At 49.0% G+C, this 26,122-nt stretch overlaps 9 non-coding genes and 2 pseudogenes across 9 annotated transcripts; all 11 read left to right on the forward strand.

The window, feature by feature from the left end:
• The first annotated feature begins 693 nt into the window (after positions 1 to 693).
• Positions 694 to 879, forward strand: LOC142264237 (U2 spliceosomal RNA). Its single transcript, XR_012730802.1, has one exon. It is a non-coding gene; the product is annotated as a U2 spliceosomal RNA (small nuclear RNA).
• A 1,260-nt stretch (positions 880 to 2,139) lies between these two features.
• On the forward strand, positions 2,140 to 2,335 carry LOC142264236 (U2 spliceosomal RNA). Its single transcript, XR_012730801.1, has one exon. It is a non-coding gene; the product is annotated as a U2 spliceosomal RNA (small nuclear RNA).
• Positions 2,336 to 3,623: 1,288 nt separating this feature from the next.
• LOC142264285 (U2 spliceosomal RNA) lies at positions 3,624 to 3,808 on the forward strand. Its single transcript, XR_012730826.1, has one exon. It is a non-coding gene; the product is annotated as a U2 spliceosomal RNA (small nuclear RNA).
• Positions 3,809 to 5,096: 1,288 nt separating this feature from the next.
• On the forward strand, positions 5,097 to 5,281 carry LOC142264286 (U2 spliceosomal RNA). The gene has a single exon (XR_012730827.1). It is a non-coding gene; the product is annotated as a U2 spliceosomal RNA (small nuclear RNA).
• A 1,885-nt stretch (positions 5,282 to 7,166) lies between these two features.
• On the forward strand, positions 7,167 to 7,360 carry LOC142264261 (U2 spliceosomal RNA). Its single transcript, XR_012730808.1, has one exon. It is a non-coding gene; the product is annotated as a U2 spliceosomal RNA (small nuclear RNA).
• A 1,303-nt stretch (positions 7,361 to 8,663) lies between these two features.
• LOC142264300 (U2 spliceosomal RNA) lies at positions 8,664 to 8,847 on the forward strand. Its single transcript, XR_012730837.1, has one exon. It is a non-coding gene; the product is annotated as a U2 spliceosomal RNA (small nuclear RNA).
• Positions 8,848 to 15,421: 6,574 nt separating this feature from the next.
• On the forward strand, positions 15,422 to 15,612 carry LOC142264307 (U2 spliceosomal RNA). The gene has a single exon (XR_012730843.1). It is a non-coding gene; the product is annotated as a U2 spliceosomal RNA (small nuclear RNA).
• A 1,083-nt stretch (positions 15,613 to 16,695) lies between these two features.
• On the forward strand, positions 16,696 to 16,785 carry LOC142264246 (U2 spliceosomal RNA; annotated as a pseudogene).
• A 5,439-nt stretch (positions 16,786 to 22,224) lies between these two features.
• On the forward strand, positions 22,225 to 22,429 carry LOC142264265 (U2 spliceosomal RNA; annotated as a pseudogene).
• A 1,288-nt stretch (positions 22,430 to 23,717) lies between these two features.
• Positions 23,718 to 23,902, forward strand: LOC142264209 (U2 spliceosomal RNA). The gene has a single exon (XR_012730780.1). It is a non-coding gene; the product is annotated as a U2 spliceosomal RNA (small nuclear RNA).
• A 1,288-nt stretch (positions 23,903 to 25,190) lies between these two features.
• Positions 25,191 to 25,375, forward strand: LOC142264210 (U2 spliceosomal RNA). Its single transcript, XR_012730781.1, has one exon. It is a non-coding gene; the product is annotated as a U2 spliceosomal RNA (small nuclear RNA).
• Positions 25,376 to 26,122: the final 747 nt, after the last annotated feature.

Consider the following 26,122-nt stretch of genomic DNA (forward strand, 5'->3'; position numbering starts at 1 on the left):
TATGAGGAAGTATGGGAAAAACTGAAAAAGTATGAAATCTCTAACAAACAGAAAGATCTGTTATGGATGTCTTGGCATGGTGTGCTGCCGGTAAGATCTGTTCAGAAGAGGAGGGGATTGGTACCCTCAGAGAGGTGCCCGAGGACTGGATGTGGTGATACTGAAGATGTGGAACATGTTTTCTGGTCTTGTGGACATGCAAAGGACGTATGGAGTAATTTGGGTAAGTTGTGTTGGGAGTTGACGGGTGTAAGAGCTTTAACAGCTAAAATGGTTATGTTTGGTCTGTGTAGCTTGAGCACGAGGAAAGAAAGAGTGTTTTGGTTGTTTCTGGCATGTGTGAAGGAAGTTCTGTGGAATACCAGGAATTTGTATGTATATAGGAATGAGAATCTTGAAGTGAATGATTGTGTCAGGATGGTTTTGGACAAACTGTATTTCTGCTATAAATGGGATGGTGAAAGAGGTATGGATGCTGAGGGTGAATGGAAATTTCTGAAATGGAAACACTGGGTGTAATGGTTTATACTTTTCTGCTTTTGGTTACTGATTTACGGCTATGGGTGTGTTATACACATTTTTATCACTCTTTTGAAATAAAATTGCCATGAGGATGAGTTTACGTTGCATCCGGTTAAGTTGTGAAACCTCTCTGAGGTGACACTTCTGATTCTGGATGATTACGCAACCTGAATGGTTTAAAAAAAAAAAAAAAAAAAAAAAAAATCTGTTCTTATCAGTTTAATATCTGATACGTCCCCTATCTGGGGACCATATATTAAATGGATTTTTAGAACAGGGAGATGGAAAAAGAGCTTGCTCTGTCCACTCCACGCATTGACCTGGTATTGCAGTACCTCCAGGAACGGTGCACCCCTTCTTAACCCAGTTTCCAAAAGCAGAACTCGATTCACCTGATTCATATTAGCCCGATTAGCGAATTGAAATGAATTTTTATCTTTCACACTTTTTACTTGCTTTATTCATCCAAATGGCAAACTCCTCACCACTCAACTTCACCAACTCTGCTATGTCCCGTGCAGTATCTTGTTGTCAGTCTAATCTAGATCATGTGCAATTGAATGGAATAGATCCCTTTTGGACAAAGTGGAGTCAGCTGCTGCAGTGACCACTGGTGTGTTGCAACCTGCTGCAAAGCCTTATACCACAATATAAGGAACGTCAAATACTAAGAATGGGCGACCTATGAAAGAATTAGTACTTTCATTAAGTATACTAAACCGGCTAATTGGGAATAGACAAACTGTAAAAAGCCCTCTGAGAAAGCCCCTCTCTAACCTTTGTTAGTAAGCTTTTCTGTAGCCTGCCTGTTGATGTATTTTCCGTTTGAACAGTGCACAACATGAAGAGACGGAACACTGGCGGCTTGTCACAATGCCCCCCGATGACATCACAATAACGCTGCTGCCTAGAAAGCCAGCTGCGCAGTAGAAATTGCTCTTTGGGTAGGAGGGTGGGCTAGTGGAAGGAGGGGTCAAGCCGTTTTTTTCCCGGGTGGTAGGGGGATCACAGGACAAGGGATGCGGGGGGTGAGAAGGGTTCAGAGGGCAGGGTTTGGGGGCTGGGAAGTGAAGGGAAAAGATTAGGGTTTGGGGATGATGAAAGGGCTTTCTACAGGTAAGGATGGCAAAGGGTGGCAGTGACGGAAAGTCAGGCGACCTGTCCTGTCCGTCTTTTTGTATCATGAATTGGAAAGACTGCAAGGGGCAGGGGAGGTGCTTGTGCCCAAAAGGAGGAGTTATTCAGATTCATTGCAGTGGGCGGCGGCTGCAAAACGCACCATTCTTCGTGTTTTTGCAGTGCAAAGCAGCCTTTTCAAGGGTTGGCTTGGGTGACAAAATGTCTTCTGTAGGCGTGGGTTTGTCTCCCTCTCACTCTCTCTCCCTAAGATGTGTCCGGCTGAGGCCAGGGTGCCACTCGAGGCCCAAACCAATTCTGGTTATCGCTTCTCGGCCTTTTGGCTAAGATCAAGTGTAGTTTGGGAGGGTACTACCTTGGTTGGTGCTGAAAGGTGCCAGGGTATTGCACAACTGCTGGCCTTGGGGGAGTGTGCATCGTAGGATGTCATAGCCCTCTTGTGACGGACAGTTACCTGGGCAACGAGAGGCGGTCACTTTGTTATTTTCAAACTCATCCTTCAAAAAAAAAAAAAAAAAAAAAATCTGTTCTTATCAGTTTAATATCTGATACGTCCCCTATCTGGGGACCATATATTAAATGGATTTTTAGAACAGGGAGATGGAAAAAGAGCTTGCTCTGTCCACTCCACGCATTGACCTGGTATTGCAGTACCTCCAGGAACGGTGCACCCCTTCTTAACCCAGTTTCCAAAAGCAGAACTCGATTCACCTGATTCATATTAGCCCGATTAGCGAATTGAAATGAATTTTTATCTTTCACACTTTTTACTTGCTTTATTCATCCAAATGGCAAACTCCTCACCACTCAACTTCACCAACTCTGCTATGTCCCGTGCAGTATCTTGTTGTCAGTCTAATCTAGATCATGTGCAATTGAATGGAATAGATCCCTTTTGGACAAAGTGGAGTCAGCTGCTGCAGTGACCACTGGTGTGTTGCAACCTGCTGCAAAGCCTTATACCACAATATAAGGAACGTCAAATACTAAGAATGGGCGACCTATGAAAGAATTAGTACTTTCATTAAGTATACTAAACCGGCTAATTGGGAATAGACAAACTGTAAAAAGCCCTCTGAGAAAGCCCCTCTCTAACCTTTGTTAGTAAGCTTTTCTGTAGCCTGCCTGTTGATGTATTTTCCGTTTGAACAGTGCACAACATGAAGAGACGGAACACTGGCGGCTTGTCACAATGCCCCCCGATGACATCACAATAGCGCTGCTGCCTAGAAAGCCAGCTGCGCAGTAGAAATTGCTCTTTGGGTAGGAGGGTGGGCTAGTGGAAGGAGGGGTCAAGCCGTTTTTTTCCCGGGTGGTAGGGGGATCACAGGACAAGGGATGCGGGGGGTGAGAAGGGTTCAGAGGGCAGGGTTTGGGGGCTGGGAAGTGAAGGGAAAAGATTAGGGTTTGGGGATGATGAAAGGGCTTTCTACAGGTAAGGATGGCAAAGGGTGGCAGTGACGGAAAGTCAGGCGACCTGTCCTGTCCGTCTTTTTGTATCATGAATTGGAAAGACTGCAAGGGGCAGGGGAGGTGCTTGTGCCCAAAAGGAGGAGTTATTCAGATTCATTGCAGTGGGCGGCGGCTGCAAAACGCACCATTCTTCGTGTTTTTGCTGTGCAAAGCAGCCTTTTCAAGGGTTGGCTTGGGTGACAAAATGTCTTCTGTAGGCGTGGGTTTGTCTCCCTCTCACTCTCTCTCCCTAAGATGTGTCCGGCTGAGGCCAGGGTGCCACTCGAGGCCCAAACCAATTCTGGTTATCGCTTCTCGGCCTTTTGGCTAAGATCAAGTGTAGTCCCTTCATTGGGTTTGCCTTGGTCTTGGCTGGGAGGGGCCCGGGCTTGCACAACCGCCGGCCTCGGGGATTGTTGCGCCTTTTGGTGCTTACGTCCCCTTATGGCTGGTGGTTCCTGGGCTCGGGAGGCGATCACCTGCGGCACTGCGCTTTTGTGTGGTGGCCGATGACCGTTTTCTGAAATTTGCGGATGAAATCTCATCTGTTCTTATCAGTTTAATATCTGATACGTCCCCTATCTGGGGACCATATATTAAATGGATTTTTAGAACAGGGAGATGGAAAAAGAGCTTGCTCTGTCCACTCCACGCATTGACCTGGTATTGCAGTACCTCCAGGAACGGTGCACCCCTTCTTAACCCAGTTTCCAAAAGCAGAACTCGATTCACCTGATTCATATTAGCCCGATTAGCGAATTGAAATGAATTTTTATCTTTCACACTTTTTACTTGCTTTATTCATCCAAATGGCAAACTCCTCACCACTCAACTTCACCAACTCTGCTATGTCCCGTGCAGTATCTTGTTGTCAGTCTAATCTAGATCATGTGCAATTGAATGGAATAGATCCCTTTTGGACAAAGTGGAGTCAGCTGCTGCAGTGACCACTGGTGTGTTGCAACCTGCTGCAAAGCCTTATACCACAATATAAGGAACGTCAAATACTAAGAATGGGCGACCTATGAAAGAATTAGTACTTTCATTAAGTATACTAAACCGGCTAATTGGGAATAGACAAACTGTAAAAAGCCCTCTGAGAAAGCCCCTCTCTAACCTTTGTTAGTAAGCTTTTCTGTAGCCTGCCTGTTGATGTATTTTCCGTTTGAACAGTGCACAACATGAAGAGACGGAACACTGGCGGCTTGTCACAATGCCCCCCGATGACATCACAATAGCGCTGCTGCCTAGAAAGCCAGCTGCGCAGTAGAAATTGCTCTTTGGGTAGGAGGGTGGGCTAGTGGAAGGAGGGGTCAAGCCGTTTTTTTCCCGGGTGGTAGGGGGATCACAGGACAAGGGATGCGGGGGGTGAGAAGGGTTCAGAGGGCAGGGTTTGGGGGCTGGGAAGTGAAGGGAAAAGATTAGGGTTTGGGGATGATGAAAGGGCTTTCTACAGGTAAGGATGGCAAAGGGTGGCAGTGACGGAAAGTCAGGCGACCTGTCCTGTCCGTCTTTTTGTATCATGAATTGGAAAGACTGCAAGGGGCAGGGGAGGTGCTTGTGCCCAAAAGGAGGAGTTATTCAGATTCATTGCAGTGGGCGGCGGCTGCAAAACGCACCATTCTTCGTGTTTTTGCTGTGCAAAGCAGCCTTTTCAAGGGTTGGCTTGGGTGACAAAATGTCTTCTGTAGGCGTGGGTTTGTCTCCCTCTCACTCTCTCTCCCTAAGATGTGTCCGGCTGAGGCCAGGGTGCCACTCGAGGCCCAAACCAATTCTGGTTATCGCTTCTCGGCCTTTTGGCTAAGATCAAGTGTAGTCCCTTCATTGGGTTTGCCTTGGTCTTGGCTGGGAGGGGCCCGGGCTTGCACAACCGCCAGCCTCGGGGATTGTTGCGCCTTTTGGTGCTTACGTCCCCTTATGGCTGGTGGTTCCTGGGCTCGGGAGGCGATCACCTGCGGCTCTGCGCTTTTGTGTGGTGGCCGATGACCGTTTTCTGAAATTTGCGGATGAAATCTCATCTGTTCTTATCAGTTTAATATCTGATACGTCCCCTATCTGGGGACCATATATTAAATGGATTTTTAGAACAGGGAGATGGAAAAAGAGCTTGCTCTGTCCACTCCACGCATTGACCTGGTATTGCAGTACCTCCAGGAACGGTGCACCCCTTCTTAACCCAGTTTCCAAAAGCAGAACTCGATTCACCTGATTCATATTAGCCCGATTAGCGAATTGAAATGAATTTTTATCTTTCACACTTTTTACTTGCTTTATTCATCCAAATGGCAAACTCCTCACCACTCAACTTCACCAACTCTGCTATGTCCCGTGCAGTATCTTGTTGTCAGTCTAATCTAGATCATGTGCAATTGAATGGAATAGATCCCTTTTGGACAAAGTGGAGTCAGCTGCTGCAGTGACCACTGGTGTGTTGCAACCTGCTGCAAAGCCTTATACCACAATATAAGGAACGTCAAATACTAAGAATGGGCGACCTATGAAAGAATTAGTACTTTCATTAAGTATACTAAACCGGCTAATTGGGAATAGACAAACTGTAAAAAGCCCTCTGAGAAAGCCCCTCTCTAACCTTTGTTAGTAAGCTTTTCTGTAGCCTGCCTGTTGATGTATTTTCCGTTTGAACAGTGCACAACATGAAGAGACGGAACACTGGCGGCTTGTCACAATGCCCCCCGATGACATCACAATAGCGCTGCTGCCTAGAAAGCCAGCTGCGCAGTAGAAATTGCTCTTTGGGTAGGAGGGTGGGCTAGTGGAAGGAGGGGTCAAGCCGTTTTTTTCCCGGGTGGTAGGGGGATCACAGGACAAGGGATGCGGGGGGTGAGAAGGGTTCAGAGGGCAGGGTTTGGGGGCTGGGAAGTGAAGGGAAAAGATTAGGGTTTGGGGATGATGAAAGGGCTTTCTACAGGTAAGGATGGCAAAGGGTGGCAGTGACGGAAAGTCAGGCGACCTGTCCTGTCCGTCTTTTTGTATCATGAATTGGAAAGACTGCAAGGGGCAGGGGAGGTGCTTGTGCCCAAAAGGAGGAGTTATTCAGATTCATTGCAGTGGGCGGCGGCTGCAAAACGCACCATTCTTCGTGTTTTTGCTGTGCAAAGCAGCCTTTTCAAGGGTTGGCTTGGGTGACAAAATGTCTTCTGTAGGCGTGGGTTTGTCTCCCTCTCACTCTCTCTCCCTAAGATGTGTCCGGCTGAGGCCAGGGTGCCACTCGAGGCCCAAACCAATTCTGGTTATCGCTTCTCGGCCTTTTGGCTAAGATCAAGTGTAGTGTTGTTCGAAGAGGTGGTTTAAGCTCCAGGCCACCTTAGTACAATGATACAATGCACACTGGAAGGTTGCGCTTGCTAGTACTCTGGGTGGATAGTATATTCATCTAGAGGAAAACATGGCCCTACCAGGATCGAGGCTATTAGACTGAGTAAGGGTGGGGGGCTATGGTACAACGTGCCCCAGGACTGACGACCCTGGAGTGAGTCTGAGCTTGCTGGCTTGGGACCCCGGCAAGCCTTGGGCTCTGTAGCACACCGTACCTTGCCTTTTCATACTTTTTGAGCATATTACCCTATCCCGGCCTTCTGGCTAGGAAGGGAAATTTTTATAATCCCGGTCGGAGGTCTGGTCAGCTTTGGGCTGAGAAACTAACACCCGGTTGGAGGTCTGGGTCAGCTTCGGCTGAGAAACCAACACCCGGTTGGAGGTCTGGGTCAGCTTCGGCTGAGAAACCAACACCCGGTTGGAGGTCCGGTTAGCCTTGGGCTGAGAAACCAACACCGGTTGACGGTCCGGGCAGTTTCGGCTGCGAAACCAACAACTAGTAGCTCTCTACTCCACTTGGGTAAGATGCCTGGGTGGACGCTGGGAGCAACGACAAGGCTCAACCAGGCTTCGGCTTGGGGGAGCACCGAAGATCCCTGACCCTTGCTGTGGCCTTCTGGCTCGGAGGGACGGGGTTGATTTTTGGGGACCCTCTCCTCACGGTGGGGTCCACACGAATCCTAGCCTTTGCACTGTTTTTGGTGTGACTTCGGTCATGCATTTTTTGTGGTGCTTTGGAAAGCTTCATTAAATCAAAAAATCTGTTCTTATCAGTTTAATATCTGATACGTCCCCTATCTGGGGACCATATATTAAATGGATTTTTAGAACAGGGAGATGGAAAAAGAGCTTGCTCTGTCCACTCCACGCATTGACCTGGTATTGCAGTACCTCCAGGAACGGTGCACCCCTTCTTAACCCAGTTTCCAAAAGCAGAACTCGATTCACCTGATTCATATTAGCCCGATTAGCGAATTGAAATGAATTTTTATCTTTCACACTTTTTACTTGCTTTATTCATCCAAATGGCAAACTCCTCACCACTCAACTTCACCAACTCTGCTATGTCCCGTGCAGTATCTTGTTGTCAGTCTAATCTAGATCATGTGCAATTGAATGGAATAGATCCCTTTTGGACAAAGTGGAGTCAGCTGCTGCAGTGACCACTGGTGTGTTGCAACCTGCTGCAAAGCCTTATACCACAATATAAGGAACGTCAAATACTAAGAATGGGCGACCTATGAAAGAATTAGTACTTTCATTAAGTATACTAAACCGGCTAATTGGGAATAGACAAACTGTAAAAAGCCCTCTGAGAAAGCCCCTCTCTAACCTTTGTTAGTAAGCTTTTCTGTAGCCTGCCTGTTGATGTATTTTCCGTTTGAACAGTGCACAACATGAAGAGACGGAACACTGGCGGCTTGTCACAATGCCCCCCGATGACATCACAATAGCGCTGCTGCCTAGAAAGCCAGCTGCGCAGTAGAAATTGCTCTTTGGGTAGGAGGGTGGGCTAGTGGAAGGAGGGGTCAAGCCGTTTTTTTCCCGGGTGGTAGGGGGATCACAGGACAAGGGATGCGGGGGGTGAGAAGGGTTCAGAGGGCAGGGTTTGGGGGCTGGGAAGTGAAGGGAAAAGATTAGGGTTTGGGGATGATGAAAGGGCTTTCTACAGGTAAGGATGGCAAAGGGTGGCAGTGACGGAAAGTCAGGCGACCTGTCCTGTCCGTCTTTTTGTATCATGAATTGGAAAGACTGCAAGGGGCAGGGGAGGTGCTTGTGCCCAAAAGGAGGAGTTATTCAGATTCATTGCAGTGGGCGGCGGCTGCAAAACGCACCATTCTTCGTGTTTTTGCTGTGCAAAGCAGCCTTTTCAAGGGTTGGCTTGGGTGACAAAATGTCTTCTGTAGGCGTGGGTTTGTCTCCCTCTCACTCTCTCTCCCTAAGATGTGTCCGGCTGAGGCCAGGGTGCCACTCGAGGCCCAAACCAATTCTGGTTATCGCTTCTCGGCCTTTTGGCTAAGATCAAGTGTAGTCCCTTCATTGGGTTTGCCTTGGTCTTGGCTGGGAGGGGCCCGGGCTTGCACAACCGCCGGCCTTGGGGATTGTTGCGCCTTTTGGTGCTTACGTCCCCCTTTTGGCTGGTGGTTCCGGGGCTCGGGAGGCGATCACCCAGGCACTGCGCTTTTGTGTGGTGGCCTGCTGGCCTTCGGGGCTATCTTGATTCTGAAAATTGCGGATGAAATCTCATCTGTTCTTATCAGTTTAATATCTGATACGTCCCCTATCTGGGGACCATATATTAAATGGATTTTTAGAACAGGGAGATGGAAAAAGAGCTTGCTCTGTCCACTCCACGCATTGACCTGGTATTGCAGTACCTCCAGGAACGGTGCACCCCTTCTTAACCCAGTTTCCAAAAGCAGAACTCGATTCACCTGATTCATATTAGCCCGATTAGCGAATTGAAATGAATTTTTATCTTTCACACTTTTTACTTGCTTTATTCATCCAAATGGCAAACTCCTCACCACTCAACTTCACCAACTCTGCTATGTCCCGTGCAGTATCTTGTTGTCAGTCTAATCTAGATCATGTGCAATTGAATGGAATAGATCCCTTTTGGACAAAGTGGAGTCAGCTGCTGCAGTGACCACTGGTGTGTTGCAACCTGCTGCAAAGCCTTATACCACAATATAAGGAACGTCAAATACTAAGAATGGGCGACCTATGAAAGAATTAGTACTTTCATTAAGTATACTAAACCGGCTAATTGGGAATAGACAAACTGTAAAAAGCCCTCTGAGAAAGCCCCTCTCTAACCTTTGTTAGTAAGCTTTTCTGTAGCCTGCCTGTTGATGTATTTTCCGTTTGAACAGTGCACAACATGAAGAGACGGAACACTGGCGGCTTGTCACAATGCCCCCCGATGACATCACAATAGCGCTGCTGCCTAGAAAGCCAGCTGCGCAGTAGAAATTGCTCTTTGGGTAGGAGGGTGGGCTAGTGGAAGGAGGGGTCAAGCCGTTTTTTTCCCGGGTGGTAGGGGGATCACAGGACAAGGGATGCGGGGGGTGAGAAGGGTTCAGAGGGCAGGGTTTGGGGGCTGGGAAGTGAAGGGAAAAGATTAGGGTTTGGGGATGATGAAAGGGCTTTCTACAGGTAAGGATGGCAAAGGGTGGCAGTGACGGAAAGTCAGGCGACCTGTCCTGTCCGTCTTTTTGTATCATGAATTGGAAAGACTGCAAGGGGCAGGGGAGGTGCTTGTGCCCAAAAGGAGGAGTTATTCAGATTCATTGCAGTGGGCGGCGGCTGCAAAACGCACCATTCTTCGTGTTTTTGCTGTGCAAAGCAGCCTTTTCAAGGGTTGGCTTGGGTGACAAAATGTCTTCTGTAGGCGTGGGTTTGTCTCCCTCTCACTCTCTCTCCCTAAGATGTGTCCGGCTGAGGCCAGGGTGCCACTCGAGGCCCAAACCAATTCTGGTTATCGCTTCTCGGCCTTTTGGCTGAGATCAGATGCAGAGCTTGATTGTTTTGTGTTTGGTTTTGGCTGGAAGGTGCCCAGGGTACCCGGCTCCTTGGCCTGGGGGGATCGTTTCACCTCACGGTGGGACTTCACCCCCCTGCTGCTATTGGGGAGCCGGATTAGTCCTTGGGCAACGAGAGGTGATCCCCCGGCGAAAGGCCGTGCCCGTGGAGACGGAAAGCCTTTTGCCAATTGCTAAATGCCTTGCATTCAGCGCTTTACCACTGGCTCCGGCCAGATACCGAACTCTGTTAAGTTCGAGGTTCCCGAGGGCCACGTAGGTTATGGGCATCCACTTGAGTTCGTTAACCAAGTAATGCGTAACCTGTTGGGCGTGAGAAATGAGGATATATATTGCCTGCAGGAGAGGGGGCAAACCATCTATATCCTCACATTGACGACCAAGGCCGCCTGTGGAAGACTCCAGGAGCGAGTTAAGGCAGAGACGTGCAGTAGACTGTTGGAGGGAGTGACTGTGACGTACCTATATGGAGATGGCGAAGTCCCACTCGTAGTATACATGTACAACCCCCATGTATCTGAGGAAGACATCATGCTCTTCCTGAGCAGGTACTGCTCCTCGGTGCGTTCATCAGGGAGAGTCATGGGCTACAGTGGGTTCTGGAACGGAAAGCGAAAGTTCCTGGTACGGTTCAGACCCGACTCGGGGAGTATTGATGGTCTAATGCATCCTCCATCCACAGTTGTGCTGGGTAGGAACCATGGGTCTTTGTTTTACAATGGACAGCCAGTCTATTGTAGGAAATGTGGCGGCCTTGGTCATGTGCAAAGAAATTGCACAAATGAACGGAGAAGTCTGTGACACAACTGCGGCAGGTGGGGGCACGCCTCCAATGAGTGCCAGAGTGAAAAAACTTGCAGTGGATGTGGCTCAGGTACCCATCTTTTCACTAATTGCCCGTTGCGGACAAGGCGACAAGGAGGTCCTCAGGCACCTGCGGCTGGTTCCGCAGGAGTGCCAGTCAAAGGCGGCTTGGCCAAAATGGGGACTTCCGGGATGAGTTTTGCAGATGTGACTGCAGGGCGTAAAAAGACTGGTACAGCAGTTCTTCCTTCAGGAAACCAGTCAAATGTTCCAGCTACTTCCAGCACAGTTGGATCATTACCCTCTCTTGCAGAAGTCCAGGTTACGCCTGGTGGAGAGATGGGATCCCCTCAGAGCGGTTCTGGGGGAGGGCAGAAGCAGCAGGAATGTTCTGCGGTTCCTGAGACCCCTGACTTGTCAGCGGTGTCTCAGGTGGATTCCGGTGGAAGTGGCGTTCACCACCCAGATGTCCGCCCGGATGTCCGCCCGGATGTCCACCCGGAGGTCCGCCCGGAGGTCCACCCGGAGGTCCGTCCAGATGTCCGTCCAGATGTCCGTCCAGATGTCCATCCAGATGTCCATCCAGATGTCCACCCAAAGGCTCACCATGATGACCACATTGATGTTCCCTGTGATGCCCGCCCCGATGCTTCCACAGCTGTTTCCGGTGAGGTCTACTCAGATGTCCAGGATGATGCTGGCCTTGTTGTTCGCCCAGATGTTAGTTTAACCATGGAGAAGGTTGGTCCAAAGGTCCCAAACGTCCAACTGGAGGCGGACCAGATGGACCTAAGTGCCAGTTCTAAAAGAGCTGGTGAGGACTTGGAAACAGAGGGTAAGAAGCGTAAAACCCTCATTGAACAATCTGTTCCCAGTCCATCAGGCACAAATATGGACCCGAACTATCAGGTCTCGGACTCTGATGAGACGTGTAGCCTAAAAACGGTCTCATCTCTTTGTGTGGAATCTGATGGGTCAGAATTTGAGATTTCGGACTAAACAACGAACCAATAAATGGCTGCAATTCGTGTTGCCTCACTCAACGTGAGAAGCCTGAAAAGCCCAATTAGAAGGGCGGCTTTGTTGGCCTGGCTATTGACATTGAACTTTGAAGTTTTTTTTCTCCAGGAATGTGGTATAAGCCACGATTTAACCTACGATGACCTTAAAAAGGACTGGTTTATGGGTCCCTCAGTGTGGTCTGGGACTAACACAAACAAAGCCGCCGGCGTGGGTATTTTATTCAAAAACAAAAATGTTAATGTTTTATCTGTTACTGAGATTTTACCTGGTCGTGCATTATTAGTTCATGTTGTTTTTAATGGGTTTTTATGTCGTTTTTTAAATGTTTACGCCCCCCCAGATAAGAATGAGCGAGCCTCCCTTCTTAATGACATTTCTTTGTTTTTAACAGGTCCCTCTCCTTTGGTGGTGGGAGGGGATTTTAACTGTTTAATGTTGGGAGAGGGGAGAGGGGGGGGCGACCTGGCTAGACGGCCTGACAAAACCTCTAGTCAGGTCAAACATATGTTAACTGATTTTAACTTGCAAGATGTATGGAGAAAAACTCACTCAGCTGATCCGGGTTATACGTGGAAGGGTGGCTCTGTGAATTCCCGTATAGATTTCCTATTTTCCTCCACAGACACCTTTGTACCAAAAGCTGCTGGATTGATTGAAAATATTTTTTCAGATCACGCCCTCTTACATGCGGTGTTGGAACACGAGGGAGAGCCAAAAATAGGTAAGAGTGCATGGAAGTTGAATGTGACTTTATTAGAGGACGAGAAAACTAAGGCTGACTTTATTGCAAAATATAAGATCTGGAGAAGTAAAAAGCACCCAAATCAAACTATGTTAAACTGGTGGGAGGGCGTAAAATGGCGCATTAAGAATTTTTTTATTAAAGTAGGGAAACGGAAAGCCAGAGAAAAAAGAAGTAGGTTTAAAGATTTTAATGTTCGGTTGGAAACCCTCCATAAACTAAAGGCATGGGGGGTACCTGGTGTAGATGAGGACATTTCCAAGCTTAAAATAGAAATACAGAGGTTTTTGGAACAAAAGGGAAAAGAGATAGTGTTTAATTCCCATGTCAAATATCTAGAGGAAGGAGAGACATGTTCCAGATATTTTTTTAAAAAAGTGGGGGAGAGGAAACATTTTATCCAAGAATTAGAAGGACAGTCTTCTGTTCAAGGCATGCTGGATGAAGCTTTTAATTTTTATAGTACTCTTTTTAGTCTTAAAACTACTGATGAATCTGCTTTTAAAGATAATCTTAATGTTTTATCCCAGTTTTTAAGCAAAGAGGATCAACAATTAATTTCAGTGGACATAAATCATGGGGAGATTGAGGAGGCTGTGAAAGACTTTAAAAAAGGTAAAGCCCCGGGGTCGGACGGTCTCCCGATGGAGTTTTATCTTTGTTTTTGGGATTTTATTAAGAATGATCTTTTAGCAGTTTTTAGTGAAGTTTTTAAGACTGATGTTTTACCCTCATCATGGAGAAAATGTGTGATTACCTTAATTTTTAAGAAAGGTGATAGGTCCAGGTTGGAAAACTGGAGGCCTATCTCCCTTTTAAATACAGAATACAAAATTTTAGCTAAAGTGATTGCAAGTAGAATGAAAAAAGTCATTAAACATGTCATCCACCCAGATCAGGTCTGCGGTATCCCTGGAAGAACCATTTGGGAGCATCTGAATCTTATCCGGGACCTGGTCTGGTATCAGAGTGACTGTAAGCAACCTATGGCTATTTTATCACTTGATTTTATGAAGGCATTCGACAGGGTATCACATTTTTATCTTTTTAATGTTCTGAGAAGAATGGGTTTCCCTACAGTTTTTATTGACAAAATCAAGCTTCTATATAAGGATTCATATGCACAGGTACTAGTCAATGGTTTTGTCACTAAGGAAGTTGCCCTCCTGTCTGGGGTAAAACAAGGCTGCCCCATGTCCCCACTGTTGTTTGTATGCGCAATTGAACCACTTCTGTGCCGCCTTCGGCAGGATAGGGTGGTCAGGGGGGTCCCTATTCCAGGGGGTGGTGGAAACCAGGTAAAATCATTGGCCTATATGGATGATGTCTCTGTGTACTGTGCAAGCTCTGCAGCTGTGAACAGGGCCCTCCTGAACACTGAGATATTCAGCGCAGGGTCTGGCTTTCGTCTGAATGTTGACAAGTGTGACTGCTTGATTATTGGCCCCTGGGAGCCCGAGCCACCTAAAATCCCAGTCCAAACTGATGGTATTAAGATTTTGGGTGTACAATTTGATGCAAGAAATGATGGATGTACAAATTGGGATTTAGTATTAGATAAAATCAATAAAAAGATTTCTTTTTGGCAGCTAAGGAAAATGTCCATGGAGGGGAAGATACTTGTGATAAAAATGGTTTTATTCCCTATTATCCTGTTTGCGGCAATGGTGTTGCCCCCCAACTCCCTCTACCTGAAGAGGCTTCTCAAACCCATTTTTTATTTCTTGTGGGGCTCTAAAATGGAGAAGCTGAGGAGGGTGATTGTCAGCAAGAGTAAGGGTAACGGAGGTAAGGGGCTGCCTGATCTTAAACTGTTTTTATTAATCAAGTTCTTTGTATTCTGCTTTAATTGTCTGAAAAATGACGGGGCTTTTGCATGTTTTTTAAGGTACAGCACGGGGTATGTTTTTAAAAAACTACATGTTGATATTTTACCTAATCGTCCTGTCCTTTTATCCCCTCCGAAACAATATAAGATCTTAGAGACTATTATATCTGAATATGATCTAATAAATGTGGACAAGGGAGTTTTGTCCAATCAGCGTAAGTTGACAGTTGCCTGTAAGGGTCATGAGATTATGGAGGATGTGGCTAATTTTTCCCCGTCTAGGTGCCGATTAATTTGGAACAACGTCTCATGCCCTGCTCTTAGTAATATGCAAAAGGATCTGGCCTGGCAAATAGTCCACCAATGTCTCCCCACCAGGGCCTTCCAACATCGTAGGGGACTTGTGACCAGTGCCAGATGTCCAGGAGACAGGTGTGCACAGGAGGAGACGGTGTTCCACCTGTTCTGGTATTGTGCTTACGCACAAGAGGTATGGCAGGCAGTGGGCACGCTCCTGAAATGGGTGTGCAAGTTGCGTACCCTAAATTGTGATGTGGTGTTATACGGTATAATTGATTGTCCTACCATGTACCAGGCAAAAATCACATGGCTCATAATTAACAGTTTTAAAGAGGCCCTATGGAAAACCAGAAATATTTTACTGTTCAAGCATGATTGCATCCCTGTAAAAGACTGTATAGGTCTTGCATTATGTACCATGTACACGTATTATTTGAGAGATTGCAAAAATCAGGGAACAATAGAAGCAAAAAAGGCATGGTGTCTCCAGATATGGAACACTTTTATGTATTTATAATCATATTTAATTTGTGATTTTATATGTCTTTTTACTATATTGCTTTTAATGTATTTTATGTCATGTTTTAAGTAAAATGCTGGTTTTATGTATGTTTATGGGATTTTATGTGATATTTTACTGTACCTGTAAAAACCTGATTTGGGGTTTTTATGATGCGTTTCATGTGCACAAGTAACCGTGTTTTGTATTTAATGCGTGACTTTTTGTTTGTGACGACTAATGAGTTTAATAAAGCTTGTTTGAAACGTGATCTGTTCTTATCAGTTTAATATCTGATACGTCCCCTATCTGGGGACCATATATTAAATGGATTTTTAGAACAGGGAGATGGAAAAAGAGCTTGCTCTGTCCACTCCACGCATTGACCTGGTATTGCAGTACCTCCAGGAACGGTGCACCCCTTCTTAACCCAGTTTCCAAAAGCAGAACTCGATTCACCTGATTCATATTAGCCCGATTAGCGAATTGAAATGAATTTTTATCTTTCACACTTTTTACTTGCTTTATTCATCCAAATGGCAAACTCCTCACCACTCAACTTCACCAACTCTGCTATGTCCCGTGCAGTATCTTGTTGTCAGTCTAATCTAGATCATGTGCAATTGAATGGAATAGATCCCTTTTGGACAAAGTGGAGTCAGCTGCTGCAGTGACCACTGGTGTGTTGCAACCTGCTGCAAAGCCTTATACCACAATATAAGGAACGTCAAATACTAAGAATGGGCGACCTATGAAAGAATTAGTACTTTCATTAAGTATACTAAACCGGCTAATTGGGAATAGACAAACTGTAAAAAGCCCTCTGAGAAAGCCCCTCTCTAACCTTTGTTAGTAAGCTTTTCTGTAGCCTGCCTGTTGATGTATTTTCCGTTTGAACAGTGCACAACATGAAGAGACGGAACACTGGCGGCTTGTCACAATGCCCCCCGATGACATCACAATAGCGCTGCTGCCTAGAAAGCCAGCTGCGCAGTAGAAATTGCTCTTTGGGTAGGAGGGTGGGCTAGTGGAAGGAGGGGTCAAGCCGTTTTTTTCCCGGGTGGTAGGGGGATCACAGGACAAGGGATGCGGGGGGTGAGAAGGGTTCAGAGGGCAGGGTTTGGGGGCTGGGAAGTGAAGGGAAAAGATTAGGGTTTGGGGATGATGAAAGGGCTTTCTACAGGTAAGGATGGCAAAGGGTGGCAGTGACGGAAAGTCAGGCGACCTGTCCTGTCCGTCTTTTTGTATCATGAATTGGAAAGACTGCAAGGGGCAGGGGAGGTGCTTGTGCCCAAAAGGAGGAGTTATTCAGATTCATTGCAGTGGGCGGCGGCTGCAAAACGCACCATTCTTCGTGTTTTTGCTGTGCAAAGCAGCCTTTTCAAGGGTTGGCTTGGGTGACAAAATGTCTTCTGTAGGCGTGGGTTTGTCTCCCTCTCACTCTCTCTCCCTAAGATGTGTCCGGCTGAGGCCAGGGTGCCACTCGAGGCCCAAACCAATTCTGGTTATCGCTTCTCGGCCTTTTGGCTAAGATCAAGTGTAGTATCTGTTCTTATCAGAACAAACTGAGCTAGCTACACTTGACGAGATACGATCAGGGAGACGAGCTCCGAAGCCCAGCCGAGACCGGAAGAGGGAGATCGGACGGAAGAAGAGCTTGGCAGAAAGAAGCAAGAAGACGAAGGCTCGGAGAAGACTTGGGGAGACCAGAGGAACTTCGAGGAGGAACACAGCGGGAGAAGACACCCGGAGAAGAATCCAAGATCCAGCTCCGGGAACTCAAGCAGGAACCAGCCATGGCAAGCAAGCCAGAGAAGGCAGCCAAGAAGGCTCAGGACCCAGGGACCTCCAGGAAGGCTCATCCAGAGGCTTCTTCGGCCCAAGAGGCCCCTACCTCCGACGCCAGCCAGCCGGAGGGAGCCCGGACGCCGCCTGAAAAGGCTCCAACCCTGGAGCCTTGGATGCGGCAGACGGTCGCCCTGAAGCTAAAGGCGGTGGATGGTAGGTTGCCGGACATGTCCAGCGACGTGTTCTGCAAGAAGATGATTCTGGATCAGGGCTTCTCCAGGGCGGAAACCCTGAGTGTCCAGACCTTCATGACTGGTATTTTTCTGGTAACCTTTGCCACGGTGAATGCCTGCAGGAGATACTGGGAGGCGATGAACGCAGCGATGCCGGACTCCCCTTTTCATTCTTTTTTAGGATCCTGTCCTATACAGAGGGATGAGAAGAGGATCACGGTCTCCATGCGGAACCCGCACACCCCAGGAAGAGACATCTCCACGTTCCTGGGACGTCTCTGCACAGTGGTGAGGGAGCCATCCCACATCCTTAACGGCAACGGATTCTGGACGGGTAAGTGGTCAGTAACCGTTCGACTCTACAGGGAACCAGCATCCGAGGATGGTCTCCAGCACCTGCCCCCGACATTCTCTCTGGGAAACTCCTTTGGTCTCATCTACTACCCGGACATGCCACACAACTGCAGGAAATGTGGCGGGAAAGGGCATTCGATGAAGACCTGCAAGGAGGACGCCTGCAGGGTTTGCCGGGTGACGGGACACAGCTCCAAGGACTGCCCAAAGAAGAAGACTTGCAACCTATGTGGACAGGCGGACCACCTTTACAAGGACTGCCCACAGCGGGAGAAATCCTGGGCAAGGGTTGCCGCGGTGACCCAGTATCGGGTAGTCACAGCTTCGTCGACCAAGGCAGCTACGACCAAGGCCACAGAGGCCAAGGACAAGGCGGCCAAGAACCCGGCGACCGTGGCTCCAGCCGATGCCCCAGCAGCCACGGAGTCCAGGAAAAAGGGTAAGAAAACTGTTGCCCCCTCCCTGGTCCCCCCCCCTGTCACCCCTGTCCAAACCCCTCCCCCCCCGGCCAACCCTACTGAGGATTCCACTACCTCCACCTCATTTCCCTACTCCTCAGTTGGTCTCCTCACCCCCCCCCCAAAGCCCACTCTCCCTCCCCAGACCATGAGAGCAGAGGACCTCAGCACTCTTGCACTTTTCACCGAGGAGGATTTTCCAGCTCTTGTCTCCTCAGGTACAGGCCAAAGGAAAAGGAAGGTGGAAGATAGTCCTGTCGCAGAACCTTCCAAGCTGTTCATTGTGGATCCCAATCCACCCCAGGAAGAGGAGGATGGCCTCCTCCCAGAACCGGACGTGTTGGAGCAGATGGTGGAGTCCCTTGTGGCTGAAGAAGAAATGGAGGAGTCGGAAGCCACTGAGGCACCATCCCTGCTCGATCAGCTAGAAGAAGAGGGTCTGCTGGAGATACCCTTACCAGCAGGTGCCAAAGAGGAAGAACCGCCCGACCGGAGTGGTAACTAAGGCACACCGCCTGCGCTAACTTTCTCTTTCCTCCAATGACTGCTAACATTAACATCTTTTCCATTAATGTTAGGAGCATCAGAGACAAGTTCCGACGTCAGACAATTTTTGCGTTCCTTAACACTCAGTCTAGTGATGTATTTTTCCTGCAGGAATGCTCCCTTCCCTCCTCTAGGTCCTTCAACCATCTGGCCAGGGAGTGGACCCATGGCCCATCCTACTGGTCCGGCGGAGGCGACTGTAGGTCCGCGGGGGTCGCCGTGCTGATCAGGGGAAGCGCCTTCACATTGGACTCTGTTCAGGAAATCGTCTGCGGCAGGTTACTGCTCGTGGATGGCACCTGGGCGGGAGAACCTGTCAGGTTCATCAATGTGTATGCTTCTCCTGTGAAGAGCGATCGACTGGAGCTCCTCCAAGCCCTGCGCCCTCAGCTCGCTACCGCCAGGACGGTAGTGATGGCCGGGGATTTCAACTGCCCGATTGAGGAGGATGGACGCAGTTCTGGAACGGCTGCCAAGTTGGACGTCACATCCAAACTGCTCATTGAGATGGTGACCGAAGCCTCTTTTGTGGACGTTGTTGGCTCCATCGGACACGGATCCGTGAACTATTCATGGTGCCGATCCGATGGCTCGCTGCGTTCCAGGATTGACTTTGTGTTTACCTCTCGGGCGGTTGGGCGGAGTGGGCACTCGATGGTCCCCTGCTTCTTCTCTGACCACAGAGCCATTCACTTTCAAGGTGTGCTGGGCCATGGCTTCCCCATTGGCCCGGGCTCCTGGAAGCTGAACTGCTCTCTGCTGGAAAAGGGTGAGATTCTGGAGGAGCTTAGAGCTGCCTACTCCACGTGGCGGGCCTACAAGGCGGGCTTCCGGTCTGTTTCTGACTGGTGGGAATACGTTAAACTCGAGTTCCGTTTCTTCTTTCAGGCAAAGAGTCAACAACAGGCGTGTCTGAAGAGGAGGGACTTCAGGAGACTCCAGCGTGAGCTGCGTTCCCTGCAGGACCTTCTTCGATGCGGCTGGGACGTAAGAGAGGAGCTGGAGGAGACTAAGAGGAGCCTGAAAAGGCACTTCGAGGAGGAGTCCAAGCGAATTGTCTTCCGTTCCAAAGTGGAGAACCTGGAGAAGGGTGAGAAATGTAACTCGTTCTTTTTCAGGAAACTCCACGCCGGTCACACGCCCATGAATGAACTACGAGACGAGAGTGGAAGCATGCGACGCGGGAAAGAGAACGTGATGAAGGTCGTCAGCGACTTCTACAGCGAACTCTACGCCCGCAAGACTACTGACCCCAAGGCCGCCGATAAGTTCCTGTCAGGTATCACTAACCATCTTGACCCTGCAGACGCGGCGGCCATGGATGTTCCTCTGACGGTGGACGAGCTGCTCTCGGCCGCCAAATCCTTTAGTTCTGGCAGGACACCGGGCAGTGACGGCCTCCCAGCAGAGCTCTATGTAGCGCTGGGAGACCTAATCTGTCCGGACCTGTTAGGGCTGTATGAGGAGATGGTGGTGGAGGGCAGAATGCCTCCATCTCTGAGGGAAGGAATGGTCACGATCCTGTACAAGCGTAAAGGAGAGAGGTGCGACCTGAAGAATTGGCGTCCCATCACCCTTCTGAACGTCGACTACAAGATCCTGGCCAAGACGATGGCAACGAGATTGAAGACTGTTATCGGACGGATCATCCACCCGGATCAGACCTGCGGCATCCCCGGACGTCGCATCGCAGACAGCCTGGCTCTCATGCGGGACACGGTCGAGTACATCAAAGCCCGCCGGGTGCACGCAGCCCTGATCTCGTTGGATCAGGAAAAGGCCTTCGACCGTGTTTCCCATGAGTTCCTGGGCAAAGCTCTGCACAGGTTAGGTTTGGGTAACATGTTTTGCTTGTATGTCCAACTAATGTATTTTGATATTCACAGCTCGGTGTTGGTAAACGGCTGGAAGACTGACCCCTTCCCGGTCCTCTCAGGGGTCAGACAAGGCTGTCCTCTGTCACCTCTTCTTTTTGTTTGTGTTATAGAACTCTTTGCAGAGGCTATCCGGCGGAATGGAGAGATCAGAGGGATCACCGCACCAGGACCAGAACGCTTCGAGGTCAAGTGCTCGCTCTACATGGACGACGTGACCGTCTTCTGCGCGGACCGGCGCTCAGTCGACACCCTCGTCCAGACCTGTGAGACCTTCGGACGGGCTTCGGGAGCCAAAGTCAACTGCGGGAAGTCGGAAGCCATGCTCTTCGGGGACTGGCAGCCGGCCTCTTCCGCCCCCTTCCCTTTCAGCATCCAGCCGGATTTCATCAAGGTTCTTGGAGTCTGGTTCGGGAAGGAAGGAGCAGCCCTCAAGTCCTGGGAGGAACGCTTGACCAAGATCACCCAACGGATCGGTCTGTGGAGCCTCAGACGCCTCACCTGTGAGGGCAAAGCACTGGTCCTGCGTAACGAGGTACTGCCCGTGCTGCAGTACACGGCCCAGGCCTGGCCCCCCCTTGCCACCGTGTGCAGGGCCATTACCAGGACGGTGTTTCGTTTTGTCTGGGGATCCAAGATGGACAGAGTAAAGCGGAGCATCATGTACAAGGATCCTCGCAAGGGTGGGAAGGGCGTACCCGATATCCCCACCCTCCTGCGATCCTCCTTCGTATGTGACTGCGTTCGCCGAACTCTGCGAGTCAAGAGAGGTTCCGCGGGTGGGTCCATGTCTCGCTTCTTCCTGCTCCCCCTTTGGAGACGGTTAGGCTGGGACAAGTGGGACAGCTCCTTCCCCTACAACTGGACGACGCCATGGTTCTACGGAGACGTGGTTCGGTTTGTGAGGGAACACCAACTGGAGGGACTCAAGCCTGATTTGTGGAAGCCAAAGACTATCCACAAACTCATCAGAGCCAAGGACGAAATGGAGAACATTCCAGGACTTCATCACGACACACTGGAGACTGTTTGGACAAACGTATCATCGGCTGGATTGACCAACGGGCACAAGGACTTGTCATGGATGGCGATACAGGGCGGACTGCCCGTCCGGTCATTCATGCACGCCCGGAACCTGTGCAAAACCCGGTACTGCCCAAGGTGCCCCTTCGTGGAGGAAACATCGCTGCACGCCTTTTGGGACTGCCGTTTTGCACAGCGCCTGTTGGTTGCCCTGGAGGATGACCTGAGGAACTCCGTCCCCAGAGGGAGCCTATCATACCATTCCGTACTTTATGGACTCTTCCCTGGGACTCACACCGTTGGAGCCATCCAGGAGGCTTGGCGCCTTATGAACTGCTTTAAGGACGCTATTTGGGTCGCCAGGAACCGGCTCATCTTGAAGAGGGAGAGGATGTCTATCCAGGATTGCCGCAGGCTGATCCACAGCCTGCTCAGAGACTATTCCATCATGGACAGTCCGGACGACAGCGCCGAGGAGGAGGTTTAAACCTCTTCAATGCCCCCTCCCTCCTTTTCCCGTTATGTGCGTCTTTCAATAAAGCTTCGGGCCTGTGATTTCCCCACCCTATCCCCCTTTTCCCCTACCCCCACCCCCCAATCGCCGGTTCGTCGTTATTTATTGTCTAACTTTTTCTTTCAGCTTGAGTGTTATGGATAGCATAGGAGCGTGATGTATAGTTTAGTGCGTCGTACTCTATGGCTATGTAAGAATGATTGTATATTTCTGTGTGTACGGGGCTGCGGCACTGTACACGGTTTGTTACCTTTTTGTGAGTAGTGCATGATAATAAAGATGCTGTTAAATCAAAAAATCTGTTCTTATCAGTTTAATATCTGATACGTCCCCTATCTGGGGACCATATATTAAATGGATTTTTAGAACAGGGAGATGGAAAAAGAGCTTGCTCTGTCCACTCCACGCATTGACCTGGTATTGCAGTACCTCCAGGAACGGTGCACCCCTTCTTAACCCAGTTTCCAAAAGCAGAACTCGATTCACCTGATTCATATTAGCCCGATTAGCGAATTGAAATGAATTTTTATCTTTCACACTTTTTACTTGCTTTATTCATCCAAATGGCAAACTCCTCACCACTCAACTTCACCAACTCTGCTATGTCCCGTGCAGTATCTTGTTGTCAGTCTAATCTAGATCATGTGCAATTGAATGGAATAGATCCCTTTTGGACAAAGTGGAGTCAGCTGCTGCAGTGACCACTGGTGTGTTGCAACCTGCTGCAAAGCCTTATACCACAATATAAGGAACGTCAAATACTAAGAATGGGCGACCTATGAAAGAATTAGTACTTTCATTAAGTATACTAAACCGGCTAATTGGGATTAGACAAACTGTAAAAAGCCCTCTGAGAAAGCCCCTCTCTAACCTTTGTTAGTAAGCTTTTCTGTAGCCTGCCTGTTGATGTATTTTCCGTTTGAACAGTGCACAACATGAAGAGACGGAACACTGGCGGCTTGTCACAATGCCCCCCGATGACATCACAATAGCGCTGCTGCCTAGAAAGCCAGCTGCGCAGTAGAAATTGCTCTTTGGGTAGGAGGGTGGGTTAGTGGAAGGAGGGGTCAAGCCGTTTTTTTCCCGGGTGGTAGGGGGATCACAGGACAAGGGATGCGGGGGGTGAGAAGGGTTCAGAGGGCAGGGTTTGGGGGCTGGGAAGTGAAGGGAAAAGATTAGGGTTTGGGGATGATGAAAGGGCTTTCTACAGGTAAGGATGGCAAAGGGTGGCAGTGACGGAAAGTCAGGCGACCTGTCCTGTCCGTCTTTTTGTATCATGAATTGGAAAGACTGCAAGGGGCAGGGGAGGTGCTTGTGCCCAAAAGGAGGAGTTATTCAGATTCATTGCAGTGGGCGGCGGCTGCAAAACGCACCATTCTTCGTGTTTTTGCTGTGCAAAGCAGCCTTTTCAAGGGTTGGCTTGGGTGACAAAATGTCTTCTGTAGGCGTGGGTTTGTCTCCCTCTCACTCTCTCTCCCTAAGATGTGTCCGGCTGAGGCCAGGGTGCCACTCGAGGCCCAAACCAATTCTGGTTATCGCTTCTCGGCCTTTTGGCTAAGATCAAGTGTAGTCCCTTCATTGGGTTTGCCTTGGTCTTGGCTGGGAGGGGCCCGGGCTTGCACAACCGCCGGCCTCGGGGATTGTTGCGCCTTTTGGTGCTTACGTCCCCTTATGGCTGGTGGTTCCTGGGCTCGGGAGGCGATCACCTGCGGCACTGCGCTTTTGTGTGGTGGCCGATGACCGTTTTCTGAAATTTGCGGATGTAATCTCATCTGTTCTTATCAGTTTAATATCTGATACGTCCCCTATCTGGGGACCATATATTAAATGGATTTTTAGAACAGGGAGATGGAAAAAGAGCTTGCTCTGTCCACTCCACGCATTGACCTGGTATTGCAGTACCTCCAGGAACGGTGCACCCCTTCTTAACCCAGTTTCCAAAAGCAGAACTCGATTCACCTGATTCATATTAGCCCGATTAGCGAATTGAAATGAATTTTTATCTTTCACACTTTTTACTTGCTTTATTCATCCAAATGGCAAACTCCTCACCACTCAACTTCACCAACTCTGCTATGTCCCGTGCAGTATCTTGTTGTCAGTCTAATCTAGATCATGTGCAATTGAATGGAATAGATCCCTTTTGGACAAAGTGGAGTCAGCTGCTGCAGTGACCACTGGTGTGTTGCAACCTGCTGCAAAGCCTTATACCACAATATAAGGAACGTCAAATACTAAGAATGGGCGACCTATGAAAGAATTAGTACTTTCATTAAGTATACTAAACCGGCTAATTGGGATTAGACAAACTGTAAAAAGCCCTCTGAGAAAGCCCCTCTCTAACCTTTGTTAGTAAGCTTTTCTGTAGCCTGCCTGTTGATGTATTTTCCGTTTGAACAGTGCACAACATGAAGAGACGGAACACTGGCGGCTTGTCACAATGCCCCCCGATGACATCACAATAGCGCTGCTGCCTAGAAAGCCAGCTGCGCAGTAGAAATTGCTCTTTGGGTAGGAGGGTGGGCTAGTGGAAGGAGGGGTCAAGCCGTTTTTTTCCCGGGTGGTAGGGGGATCACAGGACAAGGGATGCGGGGGGTGAGAAGGGTTCAGAGGGCAGGGTTTGGGGGCTGGGAAGTGAAGGGAAAAGATTAGGGTTTGGGGATGATGAAAGGGCTTTCTACAGGTAAGGATGGCAAAGGGTGGCAGTGACGGAAAGTCAGGCGACCTGTCCTGTCCGTCTTTTTGTATCATGAATTGGAAAGACTGCAAGGGGCAGGGGAGGTGCTTGTGCCCAAAAGGAGGAGTTATTCAGATTCATTGCAGTGGGCGGCGGCTGCAAAACGCACCATTCTTCGTGTTTTTGCTGTGCAAAGCAGCCTTTTCAAGGGTTGGCTTGGGTGACAAAATGTCTTCTGTAGGCGTGGGTTTGTCTCCCTCTCACTCTCTCTCCCTAAGATGTGTCCGGCTGAGGCCAGGGTGCCACTCGAGGCCCAAACCAATTCTGGTTATCGCTTCTCGGCCTTTTGGCTAAGATCAAGTGTAGTCCCTTCATTGGGTTTGCCTTGGTCTTGGCTGGGAGGGTCCCGGGCTTGCACAACCGCCGGCCTCGGGGATTGTTGCGCCTTTTGGTGCTTACGTCCCCTTATGGCTGGTGGTTCCTGGGCTCGGGAGGCGATCACCTGCGGCACTGCGCTTTTGTGTGGTGGCCGATGACCGTTTTCTGAAATTTGCGGATGTAATCTCATCTGTTCTTATCAGTTTAATATCTGATACGTCCCCTATCTGGGGACCATATATTAAATGGATTTTTAGAACAGGGAGATGGAAAAAGAGCTTGCTCTGTCCACTCCACGCATTGACCTGGTATTGCAGTACCTCCAGGAACGGTGCACCCCTTCTTAACCCAGTTTCCAAAAGCAGAACTCGATTCACCTGATTCATATTAGCCCGATTAGCGAATTGAAATGAATTTTTGTCTTTCACACTTTTTACTTGCTTTATTCATCCAAATGGCAAACTCCTCACCACTCAACTTCACCAACTCTGCTATGTCCCGTGCAGTATCTTGTTGTCAGTCTAATCTAGATCATGTGCAATTGAATGGAATAGATCCCTTTTGGACAAAGTGGAGTCAGCTGCTGCAGTGACCACTGGTGTGTTGCAACCTGCTGCAAAGCCTTATACCACAATATAAGGAACGTCAAATACTAAGAATGGGCGACCTATGAAAGAATTAGTACTTTCATTAAGTATACTAAACCGGCTAATTGGGAATAGACAAACTGTAAAAAGCCCTCTGAGAAAGCCCCTCTCTAACCTTTGTTAGTAAGCTTTTCTGTAGCCTGCCTGTTGATGTATTTTCCGTTTGAACAGTGCACAACATGAAGAGACGGAACACTGGCGGCTTGTCACAATGCCCCCCGATGACATCACAATAGCGCTGCTGCCTAGAAAGCCAGCTGCGCAGTAGAAATTGCTCTTTGGGTAGGAGGGTGGGCTAGTGGAAGGAGGGGTCAAGCCGTTTTTTTCCCGGGTGGTAGGGGGATCACAGGACAAGGGATGCGGGGGGTGAGAAGGGTTCAGAGGGCAGGGTTTGGGGGCTGGGAAGTGAAGGGAAAAGATTAGGGTTTGGGGATGATGAAAG

The sequence above is a fragment of the Anomaloglossus baeobatrachus genome, unplaced genomic scaffold, assembly GCF_048569485.1.
Source record: "Anomaloglossus baeobatrachus isolate aAnoBae1 unplaced genomic scaffold, aAnoBae1.hap1 Scaffold_263, whole genome shotgun sequence".
Lineage (NCBI taxonomy): Eukaryota > Metazoa > Chordata > Amphibia > Anura > Aromobatidae > Anomaloglossus > Anomaloglossus baeobatrachus.